The sequence below is a fragment of the Schistocerca americana genome, chromosome 1 (genome assembly GCF_021461395.2).
Source record: "Schistocerca americana isolate TAMUIC-IGC-003095 chromosome 1, iqSchAmer2.1, whole genome shotgun sequence".
Lineage (NCBI taxonomy): Eukaryota > Metazoa > Arthropoda > Insecta > Orthoptera > Acrididae > Schistocerca > Schistocerca americana.
This window is the reverse complement of record NC_060119.1, coordinates 1150223669-1150238067: the sequence shown is the minus strand read 5'-3', so window position 1 is coordinate 1150238067 and position 14399 is coordinate 1150223669. Positions and strand designations below refer to the sequence as shown.

Below are 14399 nucleotides of genomic sequence, written 5' to 3'. Positions count from 1 at the left end.
GGAACAGCCTGACAACAGTACTATGAAGCTGACTCGACGACTCTGATTAATAACACTCGGAACTCTGCTGTATTGTACAGTAGTCCAGTGCACACTTCTAAGAAGCACATCAGGAACAGCCTGACAACAGTACTATGAAGCTGACTCGACGACTCTGATTAATAACACTCGGAACTCATTAGCGTCGGACACACAGATCCATAGCGTAAGGGTTTTGTTTTATAGAGAAAATTGTAATTTTGGTAATATTTTGGATGCCACGCAGAAAAGTAAAGATTCAATAGCATTGGAGTAATAGCGGGCAACATGTCTGCCAAATAGGTAAATGTGTGACTAGGGCCTCCCGTCGGGTAGACTGGGTGCAAGTCTTTCGATTTGACGCCACTTCGGCGACTTGCGCGTCAATGGGGATGAAATGATGATGATTAGGAATACACAATGCCCAGTCCCTGAGAGGAGAAAAATCTCCGACCATACCGCAAATCGAACCCGGGCCCTTAGGACTGACATTCTGTCGCACTGGCCACGTTTTTTTTCTTAATCTCATTTTGTTTGTTTGCGTTCGTTGTATCTGCTCGGAGCGGACGTCGCAAGACACCCGTTTTAGTTCGTCGTTGATCCATTAACTCAATTTTTTTTTATTACAGAGGGCAGTTAACCCTCTGACCGAACAGGCTGAGCTACTGTGCCGGTCCACTCAGCTACCGGGGGCGGACTGCCAAAGAGGTTGCCCTGTGAGAGACAGTAGAACCTTTGCTTGCGAATGGAGTCCTGTGTTGGAGAGAGAGAGAGAGAGAGAGAGAGAGAGAGAGAGAGAGAGGAGTTGTATCTTGTAATGGAGTAAGATCTGTTTTGGCCGTGCTGTGTGCCGGAAAGAATTTTCTTACATCATTTTCCATTAATGCAGAGATATTTTGTAAATTCTTTCAGAAAACTTCAAAAGTTACTGTAATAGCGCTTATGCCAAGACATCCAAGTGTACTAATTAATTTGATCAGGGATTTAGAATTGGAGATTTTTATCATAACGTAACTATATGTGATTCACTGATTTTTTTTCAAAGACGGGCAGCATGCGTGTTTGTAAGCAAGTAAGGATAACTGGTTCAGGTTTTTCCATTACTAATTTAAAGTGGTTTTTTAATATTTCTAGTGCTAAAATATTTTGTCTTAATGATGTAAAGTTTTGTTAATACAATTACGTTATTGGTTTCCCATCAGTCAGCATTCGTCTCTTCATTTCAAGTTTCTCATGCTTTCCTGAGTTTCTCAGTGACAGAACTATAACTGACAATGATTATTGCAGTAATGAGGTTTATTAGCACAGAAGATTTGTAGACGTCTCTATAGTTTAAAATACGGATTGCACATCGCGTTGCTAGTAATTTGAATTTTTATTTATTTACTAGCATAGCAGCGGCAGTCGCATTAGTTTGAAGATAGCAGCAGCATATCCTTCATTCATTCCGCAAACGAGTATGGTAGTCCATTTACAATTTATGTATAATACAGCCAGCATTTCAACACTGACATACATTTCAGGCAGGGTATTTTTGGCAGTTATTTATATTTCATATTTTCCTCGTAGTCAGATTGCTTGTATTATTGATAACAAAGCGTCTTCTTAAATTTAGCAGAACAAGCTGTACTCTCGCCACGAGTGTTGCACTACACTCGATAGTGTCGGAAGTTCCATGCGGCTTTTCGCGGATGATGCTGTAGTATACATAGAAGTTGCAGCATGAGAAAATTGCAGCGAAATGCAGGAAGATCTGCAGCGGATAGGCACCTGGTGCAGGGAGTGGCAACTTACCCTTAACGTAGACAAATGTATTGTACTACGAATACATTGAAAGAGGGATCCTTTATTGTATGGTTATATGATAGCGGAACAAACACTGGTAGCAGTTACTTCTGTAAAATATCTGGGTGTATGCGTGCGGAACGATTTGAAGTGGAATGATCATATAAAATTAATTGTTGGTAAGGCAGGTGCCAGGTTGAGATCCATTGGGATAGTCCTTAGAAAATGTAGTCCATCAACAAAGGAGGTGGCTTACAAAACACTCGTTCGACCTATACTTGGGTATTGCTCATCAGTGTGGGATCCGTACCATGTCGGGTCGACAGAGGAGATAGAGAAGATGCAAAGAAGAGCGGCGCGTTTCGTCACAGGGTTATTTGGTAAGCGTGATAGCGTTACGGAGATGTTTAACAAACTCAAGTGGCAGAGTCTGCAACAGATGAGCTCTGCATCGCGGTGTAGCTGCTTGCTTTCCAGGTTTCGAGAGGGTACGTTTCTGGATGAGGTATCGAATATATTGCTTACCCCTACTTATACTTCCCGAGGAGATCACGAATGTAAAATTAGAGAGATTCGAGCGCGCACGGAGGCTTTCCGGCAGTCGTTCTTCCCGCGAACCATACGCGACTGGAACGGGGAAGGGAGGTAATGACAGTGGCACGTAAAGCGCCCTCCGCCACACATCATTGGGTGGCTTGCGGAGTATAGATGTAGAATGTAGATCTAAATCCGTTTTTACTATTTTATATCTCTAGTATTTACTGAGGTTAACGAAGGCGATGTTGGCCTGATGTGTTCGACGATGCCCATTAGCTACACTGTCTAGAGGATCGTTCTAAGAAATACCAAACTAAGGTATTTGTTCTTTCAGTATTTTATACATGCTTTTAGGTTATCCAAGTCTGCACAACGCGATCGCGATCCTTAAATAGATGTATTTGTCCTCTGTTAACTATGTAGATTAGCCTGAAGATGCCTAAATAAGGTGAAACGCGTAGTTGATAAATAAAAAAACTAAAATTGCAACCAAGACTGTTTTCAACCAATACTATTAAACACTGGTTTGCTGATTCATGCCACAGATGGATTGGAAGAATTTTTATGGGATACTTCTGATTCTTTATCCAACATTTTTTGGTTATTTTTAAAAGCGTTGGGAGGAGGCGCTAGAGGCCGGTATTGTGAGCTCTCTGAGACTCCTTCGCGCTGAGGTGCAGAGCTGAGGCCGCCTTCGTGCTCCTGCTCCACAGTGCGTGCTGCCCTGCGGCTGGCTACTTTAGCATTCAGCTCGCGCCCTGCGCTTACGGGGCGCCCTTAATACTGATACGCAGCGCACTCGTGCGCGAGATGGAAATCGCGATTTCGTGCTCTCGTATTACCTGGCCACTTCTAGGCCCGGAAGAAATTCACCCTTATAGTGCGGTTCTCCTCTGGTTAGCCGGACAGCAAAGCAATTTCAAATCCAATAAACAATTAAATTCTTTAAGAGAGCTAAAGAAACTGACAAATGTACCGTGTACCTCCCGCACACTGTAGAAATAACAACTGTTCGCTCCAGGAACGACCCGTACCCAAAGTCTCGAAAATTGCACAAGTCACGCCAATATTCAAGAAATGGTTCAAATGGCTCTGAGCACTATGGGACTTAACATCTGAGCTCATCAGTCCCCTAGACTTAGAACTGCTTAAACCTAACCTAAGGACATCACACACATCTATGCCCAAGGCGGGATTCGAACCTGCGAACGTAGCGGTCGGGCGGTTCCTGACTGAAGCGCCTAGAACAGCTCAGCCGCAGCGGCCGACCCTATTCAAGAAATGTACTAGGAGTTATCCACTAAATTACAGGCCCATATCATTAACGTCGATATGCAGCACGATTTTGGAACATATGAGGTGTTTGATCATTATAAATTACTCGAAGAGAATGGTCTATTGACATACAGTCAACACGGAATTAGAAAACATCGCTCTTGTGAAATGCAATACTATTGACTAGCGATTTCAAATTGATTCCGTATTTCTAGATTTCCAGAAGGCTTTTGACACTGTACCATGCAAGCGGCTTGTAGTAAAACTGCGTACTTATAGAATTGTTGTTGTTGTGTTCTTCAGTCCTGAGACTGGTTTGATGCAGCTCTCCATGCTACTCTATCCTGTGCAAGCTTCTTCATCTCCCAGTACCTACTGCAACCTACATCCTTCTCAATATGTTTAGTGTAGTCATCTCTTGGTATCCCTCTACGATTTTTACCCTCCACGCTGCCCTCCAATACTAAATTCGTGATCCCTTGATGCCTCAGAACATGTCCTACAAACCGATCCCTTCTTCTAGTCAAGGTGTGCCAAAAATTTCTCTTCTCCCTGGTTCTATTCAGCACCTCCTCATTAGTTATGTGATCTACCCATCTAATCTCCAGCATTTTTCTGTAGCACAACATTTCGAAAGCTTCTATTCTCTTCTTTTCCAAACTATTTATCGTCCATGTTTCACTTCCATACATGGCTACAATCCAACTTATATAATATCGCCTCTCTTATGCTACTGGATTCGTGATTGCCTGTCAGAGAGGTCACAATTCGAGTAATTGACGGAAAATCATCAAGTAAAACAGAAGTGATTTATGGTGTTCCCCAACGTAGTAGTATAGTTCCCCTGCTCTTCATTAACTACGAGGGTGAGTCAAACGAAAACCTTAAATTTGTAATAACAAATCGAAATATCGCGCCGTCATCCTGTAACTTGGTTAAGCGTGTTACAAACAGCGTGCAGAATGGTCTGTAGGTGGCAGCATAGTGCAGATGCACACATACCGTCGCAGTATCAGTATAAAGATGGCCGCCCCACTTGCGACTTGCACCAGGAAAGAACAGCGTTCTGTTATTCGGTTTTTGCGTCGTGAAGGTGCCAAACCTATTGAAATTCATTGACGAATGAAGGTTCAGTACGGTGATGCATGTTTGTCACAGCAGCAAGTCTGCGAGTGGAGTAGGAAGTTCGCAAATGGTGTGACTTCAGTTGAAGATGCTCCCCGTCCAGGTCAGGCACAACGGGTTGTGACTGCACAGAACATTGCAGCAGTTGAAGCCATAGTGAAGGAAAACCGCCGTGTGACACTGAATGACATTGCAGCATGAAGAATGAAGATGAAGAGGTACGCCACGCGGTGCATGAGTAGTTGCGCGGACTACCAAAAGAACTTTTTTCTAAAGGAATTTATGCACTTTGTAAGCGCTGCAGGACTTGCATTGAGTGTGGGGGAGATTATGTTGAAAAGTGATACAGCTTTGTACCACTTCTGCACAATAAGTAATATTTTTTAAAAAAATTGAGGTTTTGATTTGACTCACCCTCGTATATGAACGATTTAGGAGACAATCTGAACACCCTTCTTAGGTTGTTTGCAGATGATGTTGTCGTTTATTGTCTATTGAAGTCATCAGAAGATCAAAACAAATTGGAAAATGATTTAGGAAATATATCTGTGTGGTGTGAAGATTGGCAATTGACCCTAAATAACGAAAAGTGTGAGGTCATCCACATGAGTGCTAAAAAGAATCAGTTAAACTTCGGTTACACGATCAAATCTAAAGACCGTAAATTCAACAAAATATCTAGGAATTACAATTAGGAACAACTGAAATGGGAAAGTACACATAGAAAATGTTCTACATCTACATTTATACTCCGGAAGCCACCCAACGGTGTGTGGCGGAGGGCACTTTACGTGCCACTGTCATTACCTCCCTTTCCTGTTCCAGTCGCGTATGGTTCGCGGGAAGAACAACTGTCTGAAAGCCTCCTTGCGCGCTCGAATCTCTCTAATTTTACATCCGTGATCTCCTCGGGAAGTATAAGTAGGGGGAAGATATATATTGGATACCTCATCCAGAAAAGCACCCTCTCGAAACCTGGCGAGCAAGCTACACCGCGATGCAGAGCGCCTCTCTTGCAGAGTCTGCCACTTGAGTCTGCTAAACATCTCCGTAACGCTATCACGGTTACCAAATAACCCTGTGACGATACGCGCCGCTCTTCTTTGGATCTTCTCTATCTCCTCCGTCAACCTGATCTGGTACGGATCCCACACTGATGAGCAATACTCAAGAATTGGTCGAACGAGTGTTTTGTAAGCCACCTCCTTTGTTGATGGACTACATTTTCTAAGGACTCTCCCAATGAATCTCAACCTGGCAACCGCCTTACCAACAATTAATTTTATATGATCATTCCACTTCAAATCGTTCCGTACGCATACTCCCAGATGTTTTACAGAAGTAACTGCTACCAGTGTTTGTTCCGCTATCATATAATCATACAATAAAGGATCCTTCTTTCTATGTATTCGCAATACATTACGTTTGTCTATGTTAAGGGACAGTTGCCACTCCCTACACCAAGTGCCTATCCGCTGCAGATCTTCCTGCATTTCGCTACAATTTTCTAATGCTGCAACTTCTCTGTATACTACAGCATCATCCGCGAAAAGCCGCATGGAACTTCCGACACTATCTACTAGGTCATTTATATATATTGTGAAAAGCAATGGTCCTATAACACTCCCCTGTGGCACGCCAGAGGTTACTTTAACGTCTGTAGACGTCTCTCCATTGATAACATCATGCTGTGTTCTGTTTGCTAAAAACTCTTCAATCCAGCCACACAGCTGGCCTGATATTCCGTAGGCTCTTACTTTGTTTATCAGGCGACAGTGCGGAACCGTATCGAAAGCCTACAGGAAGTCAAGGAAAATAGCATCTACCTGGGAGCCTGTATCTAACATTTTCTGGGTCTCATGAACAAATAAAGCGAGTTGGGTCTCACACGATCGCTCTTTTCCGTAATTTATGTTGACTCCTACAGTGTAGATTCTGGGTTTCCAAAAACGACATGATACGCGAGCAAAATACATGTTCTAAAATTCTACAACAGATCTATGTCAGAGATATAGTTCTATAGTTTTGCGCATCTGCTCGATGACCCTTCTTCAAGACTGGGACTACCTGTGCTCTTTTCCAATCATTTGGAACCTTCCGTTCCTCTAGAGACTCGTGGTACACGGCTGTTAGAAGGCGGGCAAGTTCTTTCGCGTACTCTGTGTAGAATCGAATTGGTATCCCGTCAGGTCCAGTAGACTTTCCTCTGTTGAGTGATTCCAGTTGCTTTTCTATTCCTTGGACACTTATTTCGATGTCAGCCATTTATTCGTTTGTGCGAGGATTTAGAGAAGGAACTGCAGTGCGCTCTTCCTCTGTGAAACAGCTTTGGAAAAAGGTGTTTAGTATTTCAGCTTTACGCGTGTCATCCTCTGTTTCAATGCCATCATCATCCCGGAGTGTCTGGATATGCTGTTTCGAGCCACTTACTGATTTAACGTAAGACCAGAACTTCCTAGGATTTTCTGTCAAGTCGGTACATAGAATTTTACTTTCGAATTCACTGAACGCTTCACGCATAGCCCTCCTTACGCTAACTTTGACATCGTTTAGCTTCTGTTTGTCTGAGAGGTTTTGGCTGTGTTGTGGTCAAGGCGAAGCAAAGATTGCCTTTTATTTGCAGAACACTTTGAGAATGTACCAGATCTACTAAAGAGACTGCCTGCACTACGTTTGTCCGCCCTGTTCTGGAGTACTGCTGTGCGGTCTGGGATCCTTACCAGACAGGATTAACGAAGTACATCGAGAAAGTTAAAAGAAGAGCAGCACGCTTTGTATTATCGTGGAATAGGAGAGGGACTGTGAATGACGTGATACAGGATGTGGGGTGTACATCATTAAAACTATGGCGCTTTTCGTTGTGGCGGAATCTTTTCACGAAATTTCAATCACCAACTTTCTGCTCCGAATGTGAAAACATTTTGCTGACGCCAACCTTCGCAGGGAGGAACGACCTTCATAATAAAATATTGGAAATCAGAGCTCGCACGGAAAGACTAAGGTGTTCGTTTTTTCCGCGCGCTGTTCGAGACTGGAATAACAGAGATTTATTGTGAACGTGATCCGATGAACCCTCTCCCAGGCACTTACGTGTGATTTTCAGAGTATCCATTTAGATGTAGATTTCCTCTTACGCCAGTACTGGACATAACAGGAAACAAAGCTGATGAGTTCTGTCAGGCACAGTCATAAGAAAACAAAAATAAAGACGATAGATACACTTTCACTTCATATACACAAAAAAACGAACAAAAACAAAACCTTGCAAAAGAATCCACTGCGAACACGACAGTTTCTTCTCACTATCATCTTGCGTAACAGAACTAATTGGACCTCTTGGTAATCGAAGACACTTTTGAATGTGTTTAGGCCCATTTCTTAGGAAATTGTCACTTAGGCCTATAGGATATTGTCCCATTCGTCCACAACGGCCTCTGTGGTGTCCTGTGGTCTCTGATGGAACAGGAAGATTGCAAATCGCTCGTATTAGCGTGGCCCAAGTATTCAGAATGCAGTTGAGATCTGAAAAACATGAAGGCCATTTCGTCCGCCCGTTTGTATGCCCCACTCGGAAGGTGCCCACAACATTGTGTCGATGGGGGTGTGCATTGTCGACCATCAGAGTGAATCCTACCGCAGTGTCTTCACCAAATGGAGTCACAAGGCGAGCAAGGTTGTCAGCCAGGTACTTCGCACTAGTCACCCTCCCATATATTGACACGAGAGCTGTCCTGTGACCATACAAGGACCCACATCAAAACATGACTGAGCCGCCTTGATAAGGGTAGCGGTCTACGATACAGTTAGGGTGTCAGCTTTGTCCTTGTTGCTTCCACTCAAGAATATCTGTATTTTTACAAGCTGCGACATAGTCATGAATAAAACAGCGTCCCGAATATAGAACAAAATTTCCTTTACTTTACGTCTATGGTCAAAATTTTTTTGGTATCAGACTACTGGTTTCGGTCTATAATAACTATCTTCAGATCTGCAGCAACATATGGGAAAACATAAATACACTAGCAGATTGTCTACAGCTTAAAACAATAAAATAGACCATGATGAAAAGTACTACTGACATACATGTAGGCTACGTTTGTGCGCTTCAAGTATGAAGAGGCATACCTGTTTTATAAAATCATGTCCTAATGTGCGGCAGTCTGTTTTCTTTCATTGTGGCTTATTTAGCTGTTTGTTTTATAGTTTTTTTATATTATTCTGTCCACTCTGAAAGCTGTTCATCATTTATGCCATTATCTATAATATTGTCACTTGACCAGATATCAATTACTGTCTCTTAACCCTTTTTAACAAACCCCCTTTATTTTACGTTGTTCAATTGATCACAGAAGAATTTGTGTGTGCCTACAGTAGCGACATCTGGTGAACTTGCAACACAGACATCTTGTGGCCACTGTACGGCAGTTTGTTTTGAACAGTAGTGCTGCTGACAAGATGACTCTTGCATATGCTGTTATTTATACATATTTGACGATGCTTGTGTTGAACATTTGACGATGCCACTATGGCTGCAGTACATTAGGACATGTTTTTATAAAACATACTTTATACTTCAAGCGCACAGATGTACGTGTATGTCAGTAGTATTTTTCATTATGGTCTATTTTATTGTTTTAAGCTTTAGACAATCTGCCAGTGTATTTACGTTTTCTCATATTTTGCCGCATATCTGAAGATAGTCATTATAGACCGAAACCGGTAGTCTGATGACAAAAGAAAAAATTGTGACTGTAGACGTAAAGCAAAGGAAATTTACTATCAGTGTTGTCAGGGTGGATACCGATATGGGTCTCATCAGGAAAGAGCGTCGTGTCCGACTGCTGCGTATTAGTGCCCAAGCGACGCCAGCCCCTGTCGCAATCCGATTTAAAGTATGAGGCTTGAGAGGGCTTTTGGCTCATAGTCCGTGCTCATGGAACCTATCTCGTATCGTTTGTGGTGGTATATGCAATCCTGAAGCTGTCTGGACTTGCTGCCATAGACGTGTAGGATTGTGTTGAAGGATTCAATTTGCTGTTATACACAGATATCGCTCCTCTACATCTGCTGTTTTTGTTCCGTGGGTACGTCTATGACGATCCTAAACTGATCCTCCCGCTAGAAACTTGTTCCATATTCTAGAGACACCACTTTGATTCGCAGCGACATTCGCTTCTACGTTCACTTGTCCCATCCCCTGCTCCATAAGAGTGACTGTAAGGAGTCTCCGATCGTACGTTATTGTTCTCCCGAAGCAACACAGCTCTCGTAGAGACACACAGCACAAGTACTCCAGTGTTTAGAGGTGACAAGGCTGCCATATACTCCACATACTGTCCCCTCACAGTAGACACATGGACTGTTTCAGCTAGGATTACGTTACAAACAAACCAATTTATTTAACTATATATATGACGGTAGTATCTGTTCCCGAAAGAACAGTTACCGTGGATGACCATGCAGCTTTGCTACAATGAAATGATAATTAAATAGACATCCTAGCTGCAAGCAGGCGTTGATACACTTCATTGGGGACATGTTGAAAATGTGTGCCCCGACCGGGACTCGAACCCGGGATCTCCTGCTTACATGGCCCGCGGTGGCTCAGATGGATAGAGCGTCTGCCATGTAAGCAGGAGATCCCGGGTTCGAGTCCCGGTCGGGGCACACATTTTCAACATGTCCCCAATGAAGTGTATCAACGCCTGCTTGCAGCTAGGGTGTCTATTTAATTATCATTTCAAACCAATTTATTGTTATCAGAACGTATTTCTGGATCACAAAGTTCAATGTTAAAGTTTCGACAGTATGCAAAATTTATTTTACAATGCTATTAGATATTGACTCTAATTAGTCCTCTGTGAGATTATACAGTTGACCTTTTAATCAAATACGCAATACACGATACTGCCAGGAACACACATTTTTAGAGACCATTTATTGAACGATGTACATAACGAAGATCAAGGAGAAAACATAAACTACCATACATATATCACATCAAAGAGTAAAATATGAATGTTCCCAACACCCCCACAAGTTCTCGACATGTCAATTCGTGAACTCTTTAAGTTCCACAGCTTGACAGCACCACTGATGTTTACCTTTAGGCAGTGCCTTTGTCAAAAAATCAGCTTGCTGCTTATCGGTACTTACTAGTTTCACACTGAATTGTCCTGTCTTAATTAAATCACGAATATAGTGGTGCCTCACGTCAATGTGTTTCATTCGAGTATGATGCATACCACTGTTACTCAGTGCAATGGCACCTCTATTATCACAGCATACACTTACTGGTTTTTCACAGTGCGTAACACACTATTCACAAAGCAATCCTTGAAGGTATACCGCTTCTTGCGCTGCTGCTGATAGAGCCATATACTCAGCTTCTGTAGTTGAAAGAGCGACGGTTTATTGTCGGTTTGAAGTCCAGGAAACTGCTGTCCCAGCTAACTTGAAGATATAACCGGTCGTTGATAGCCGCTGATGGAGGTCTGATGCATACTCGGCATCACAGAAACCTTCAATTTCAGTTGTTAGTCCTACATTGACTGTGCCTTTAATGTATCGCATAATTCATTTGACCGCTACCCAGTGGATTTTCCAAAAATTAGAATTTAATATGCTTAGAATCCCCACAGCATATGCAATGTCCGGTCTTGTGCTTTGAGCTAAATACAATAGTGATCCTACGGCTTGCTAATAACTCAAGATTTTCCTCATCTGTCAATTTATTTTCACCTTTTTTTCAGCCTTGAACGAGGTTCAAATGGATATGCAACCGGATTAAAATGTTCCATACCAAATTTCTTGAGTATGTTTGCTGCATATTTGCTTTGATCAATACTAATCATCCCTTGTTTCCTGTTTCGTTTTATTCTCATGCCAAGACACCAACTAAGTTCACCAAGATCTCTCATCTTAAACTGATTTATTAATCCTTTCTTCCACCTATTATTTCTATTACAGAAAATTATCAAGTCGTCTACATAAACAGCTATAATGAGTATATTTTGTTTCTCAATTCTGAAGTAAATGCAAGAATCATATTCTGACTTCATTAGGTTCATTTTTTGCAATGTCACAACTAATTTCATATTCCAAACGCGTGACGCCTGTTTTAGACCATAAATTACCTTCTTCAGCTTGCAAACCTTCATCTCCTCCCCCTTCTTCACGTAGCTTTCAGGTTGACGAATGTATGGTAGTTTATGTTTTCTCCTTGATCTTCGTTATGTACATCGTTCAATAAATGGTCTCTAAAAATGTATGTTCCTGGCAATATGGTGTATTGCGTATTTGATTAAAAGGTCAACTTTATAATCTCACAGAGGACTAATTAGAGTCAATATCTAATAAATGCCTGTCCTTTCTTCCTTCATAAGACTTTGTTCTTTTACTTTTACTAGCTTACAATCCTTCTTGTTTAACACTTTGTTTCTGAAAGTACATATATCTAGCGCTTCTTCTACATTTATGTTATATTTTCCACGTCTCTTTAATCAACCTCGTAAGATCTTTCTCTGCAGATGTACTATGATCTCTGTTTCGTTAGCTTGTTGTCATTCTTTTGTATAAACAGCCTAAAGTATCATTCATTTCCCCTTTTTTCTATTATTGTTTCTACGTTTCGATATATTTCGACAACGCTTGTTAACAATTAGATATTCGTTACTCTTTTTTCCCCTTTTTGGGTCATTTGTCTTTTCGCTGGTTTGACGCAGTCCTCCGTGAGCTCCTCTCCTGCGCCAATTTCTTCATCTCAGAGTAGCACTTTATCCAATGTATTCATCTATTTGTTCGTTATGTTCCAAAAATCTGTCTTCCCTACAGATTTTACCCTTCACAGCTCCCGTTAGCACTATGGAAGTTATCCCGTGTCCTATCATTCCGTCTCTTCTTCTCGTCAGTGCTTTTCACATATTCCCATTCTCACGGTTACTTAGTGAACCAAAACCTATCCCCACAATTTTTCATTCTTGCATTTTAGCATTTTCTTCTAATTGTCTTACTTGCAATTCAATGCTAGGAGTTTGGCTTGCAATACTAATACGTTTATTTTATATTTGCAAGAAAACAAGTTTTATCTTAAGTATTCTTTGTTATCCATGTGCCGGCCGGAGTGGCTGAGCGGTTCTAGAGGCTACAGTCTGGAACCGCGCGACCGCGACTGTCGCAGGTTCGAATCCTGCCTCGGGCATGGATGTGTGTGATGTCCTTAGGTTAGTTAGGTTTAAGTAGTTCTAAGTTCTAGGGTACTAATGACCACAAATGCTAAGTCCCATAGTGGTCAGAGCCATTTCTACATCTACATCTACATACATACTCCGCAATCCACCATACGGTGCGTGGCGGAGGGTACGTCGTACCACAACTAGCATCTTCTCTCCCTGTTCCACTCCCAAACAGAACGAGGGAAAAATGACTGCCTATATGCCTCTGTAAGAGCCCTAATCTCTCTTATCTCATCTTTGTGGTCTTTCCACGAAATGTAAGTTGGCGGCAGTAAAATTGTACTGCAGTCAGCCTCAAATGCTGGTTCTCTAAATTTCCTCAGTAGCGATTCACGAAAAGAACGCCTCCTTTCCTCTAGAGACTCCCACCCGAGTTCCTGAGGCATTTCCGTAACGCTAGCGTGATGATCAAACCTACCAGTAACAAACCTAGCAGCCCGCCTCTCAATTGCTTCTATGTCGGACATGATAGGGATCCCAAACGCTCGAGCAGTACTGAAGAATAGGTCGTATTAGTGTTTTATAAGCGGTCTCCTTTACAGATGAACCACATCTTCCCAAAATTCTACCAATGAAACGAAGACGACTATCCGCCTTCCCCACAACTGCCATTAGATGCTTGTCCCACTTCATATTGCTCTGCAATGTTACGCCCAAATATTTAATCGACGTGACTGTGTCAAGCGCTACGTCACTAATGGAGTATTCAAACATTACAGGATTCTTTATCCTATTCATCTGCATTAATTTACATTTATCTATATTTAGTGTTAGCTGCCATTCTTTACACCAATCACAAATCCTGTCCAAGTCATCTTGTATCCTACTACAGTCACTCAACGACGACACCTTCCCGTACACCACAGCATCATCAGCAAACAGCCGCACATTGCTATACACCCTATCCAAAAGATCATTTATGTAGATAGAAAACAACAGTGCACCTACCGCACTTCCCTGAGGCACTCCAGATGATACCCTCACCTCCGATGAACACTAACCATGGAGGACAACGTACTGGGTTCTATTACTTAAGAAGTCTTCGAGCCACTCACACACTTGGGGACCAATCCCATTTGCTCTTACCTTAGTTAGGAGTCTGCAGTGGGGCACCGAGTCAAACGCTTTCCGGAAGTCAAGGAATATGGCATCCGTCTGATACCCTTCACCCATGGTTCGCAAGATATCACGTGAAAAAAGGGCGAGTTGCGTTTCGCAGGAGCGATGCTTTCTAAAACCGTGCTGATGCATGGACAGCAACTTCTCTGTCTCAAGGAAATTCATTATATTCGAACTGAGAATATGTTCGAGAATCCTGCAACAAATCGATGTGAAGGATATTGGTATGTAATTTTGAGGATCCGTCCTTCTACCCTTCTTATATACAGGCGTCACCTGCACTTTTTTCCAGTCGGTCGGGACTTT

At 42.2% G+C, this 14399-nt stretch overlaps 1 protein-coding gene and 1 non-coding gene across 2 annotated transcripts in view; one reads left to right on the top strand and one right to left on the bottom strand.

The window, feature by feature from the left end:
- The window catches only part of LOC124597437 (nephrin-like), a 490606-nt gene that overhangs the window by 311482 nt on the left and 164725 nt on the right, over nucleotides 1–14399 (bottom strand). The window lies entirely within an intron of this gene.
- Nucleotides 10333–10407, top strand: Trnat-ugu. The gene has a single exon. It is a non-coding gene; the product is annotated as a tRNA-Thr (tRNA).